The sequence below is a fragment of the Arachis hypogaea genome, chromosome 18 (assembly GCF_003086295.3).
Source record: "Arachis hypogaea cultivar Tifrunner chromosome 18, arahy.Tifrunner.gnm2.J5K5, whole genome shotgun sequence".
Taxonomy (NCBI): domain Eukaryota; kingdom Viridiplantae; phylum Streptophyta; class Magnoliopsida; order Fabales; family Fabaceae; genus Arachis; species Arachis hypogaea.
The window spans coordinates 91,646,188-91,649,050 of NC_092053.1; the positions used below are offsets into that span (position 1 = coordinate 91,646,188).

General features: G+C 43.0%; 1 non-coding gene across 1 annotated transcript; it reads right to left on the reverse strand.

The window, feature by feature from the left end:
* Nucleotides 1-349: 349 nt before the first annotated feature.
* On the reverse strand, nucleotides 350-456 carry LOC112774060 (small nucleolar RNA R71). The gene has a single exon (XR_003188572.1). It is a non-coding gene; the product is annotated as a small nucleolar RNA R71 (small nucleolar RNA).
* Between the last annotated feature and the right edge of the window lie 2,407 nt (nucleotides 457-2,863).

Below are 2,863 nucleotides of genomic sequence, written 5' to 3' on the forward strand. Positions count from 1 at the left end.
GGAAAGTAGACATCCAGGCAATTGTGGAAGTAGCATCCAAAAGCCAACAATCCATGCCAACAATTTTGAACTTAATCCACAGCTCATCACCCTTGTTCAGAACAACTGTTCATTTGGAGGAGGTGTTCAAGAAGACCCCAATCAACATTTAACCACCTTCCTGAGAATATGTGACACAGTGAAGTCTAATGGTGTTAATCCTGACGCCTATAGACTGCTCTTATTTCCATTCTCACTCAGGGACAAAGCAGCCAAGTGGCTGGAATCTTTCCCAAGGGAAACCTTGACAACTTGGGAAGACGTGGTGAACAAATTCTTAGCAAGATTTTACCCTCCTCAACGAATCAATAGGCTGAGAGCTGAGGTCCAAACTTTCAGGCAACAAGATGGTGAGACTCTATATGAAGCATGGGAGAGGTTTAAAGACCTTACAAGGAGGTGCCCACCAGATATGTTCAACGTATGGGTGCAGCTGCACATTTTCTATGAAGGGCTCTCTTATGAGTCAAAGAAGGCCGTAGACCATTCATCCGGAGGATCTTTGAACAAGAAGAAGACTATTGAGGAAGCCATAGATGTTATTGAAACAGTAGCAGAAAACGACTACTTCTATGCTTCCGAAAGAGGGAACACAAGAGGAGTAATGGAGCTAAACAATGTAGATGCTCTGTTGGCCCAAAACAAGCTCATTACCCAGCAGCTGGCTGACCTCACCAAGAAGATGGAAAAGAACCAAGTAGCAGCAATCTCCACTTCATCAACAACCCAAGAAGGAGTGAATGAAGAAGTAGAGGGTAGTCAGGAGCAAGCCAACTACATTGGGAATTCACCAAGGCAAAACTATGATCCATACTCCAAGACCTACAACCCTGGATGGAGAAACCACCCAAACTTTGGGTGGGGAAGTCAGCAAGATCAAAACCAAGACTAGAGACGTTACAACTCCAACAATAATGCAGCTCACCAACAATTCACACAGAGGACATCTCAACACCCCCACAACAACACTTCTCCACACGCCTATCAAAACCAAAACAGCACATCTGCTCCGAATCAACCATCAATTGATGACAAGCTCTCTAATATTGAAACCTTACTTGAAGGAATATGCCAAGAGATTCAAGAAAATAAGGTGTTCAAGGAGGAGGTGCGAGCCAATATTAAGAACCAGGGAGAGACCATTAGAAAGCTGGAATTCTAGGTGGGATGTTTAGCTGAGAAGATTCCCAAACCTACCGATAGCTTCCCAAGTGACACGGAGAAAAACCCCAAAGGAGAAGCAAAGAAAGTAAGATGGGAAGATTGCAAAATGGTCACTACAAGTGATCAAGAGACTGAAGACAAGCAAGGCAAACTTTTCGAACAACCTGAAGACAACTCAACAAAGGAGGAGGATAGAGATCACCAAGAACCAGAAATCTCACAACAAGAGCTGCTGAAGCTCTATGCATCCTTCCCTCAACTGCTCAATGGTGCTGTGGGAAAGAGAATATACTCAAGGTTCCTAGACTTGTTTGCATCTCTGCATGTAAACATACCATTCATCAAGGCAATTCAACAAATGCCTGCTTTCATCAAGTATATGAAAGAACTTCTTCCCAGGAAAAGCTCACTCAAAGGAGGCCAGACTATAGTGATGAACAAGGAATGTAGTGCCCTTATTCAACCTGAGTTGCCTACAAAAAGAAGAGACCCAGGGAGCTTTCACATCTCTTGTGCCATAGGTGAAACTATGTTTGATAGAGCACTATGTGATTTGGGGGCCAGCATCAACTTACTGCCCTTATCCCTGGTGAAGAGGCTGCAGATCAATGAGATAATACCCACAGATGTAATCATCAGACTGGCTGACAAAACTCAAAAGCAAGCAATAGGAGTGGTGGAAAATGTGTTGCTAAAGGTTGGGAAATACTTTCTCCTAACAGACTTTGTCATACTAGACATGGAAGAGAGTCATACTCACCCAATCATATTGGGAAGACCATTCCTAGCTACGGCCAGAGCACTTATCGATGTAGAGAAAGGGGAGCTAATATTGAGAATCCATGATGAACAACTCAGCTTCAATGTTTTCAAACTCTCACAAGAAACAAATCAAGAGGACAAGGAACTAAGCACAAATGATAATGAGACACTGGAAGAGGAGACAAGCACTGAAGCACAGCCAGTTCATTCTGAGATCCCCTTAATTGATAAACAAGGAAAACAGCAATTGCCACAGCTCAAGGAAAAATTGGAAGAACCTAAACCTCTAGAGGCAGGTAAAGACAGCATCACAACTCCTTTAGAAAAAGAGGTCATCGAGGGCAAGGCAACCTCAAAAGAAACAAAGAAGAAGGTACCAAGGAGGTGGAGGAACAAGAAGATCCCTACGGAAGACTTCTCTCCAGGGGATAGAGTTGTCTCAGCTTACTTCCCAGATATTCCCCCTAATCTCCCCACTGTACCATCTCAGTTACCTAAGGTCTTCACTATCAACAGAGTTCTTTCCCTGGAACATGTGGAGATCATTGATCCAACCAATGGATATAAGTCCACAGCAAGAGGGGAGGACTTTAAGCACTACCAACCACCCTGATGAGGGAAAAACGTCAAGCTAGTGACGCTAAAGAAGCGTTTCATGGGAGGCAACCCATGTTTTATATGTTTTTAAAATAGTGAATAAATCAATGTTTATGAATTTCAACCCAAACTTGACAAACACTTGGTGAAATCTTTATCATGCAGTATATAGTGAAGAACAAGTTTGGTGTTCAAAGCAGAACTCTTGGAGCTTTGAACAAAACTTTTCATCACAGTGCTCCAAACTAAGTTTGGTGTCACCCCAAGGTGCCATCAATCTGCCTATAAGGATACACAAGTA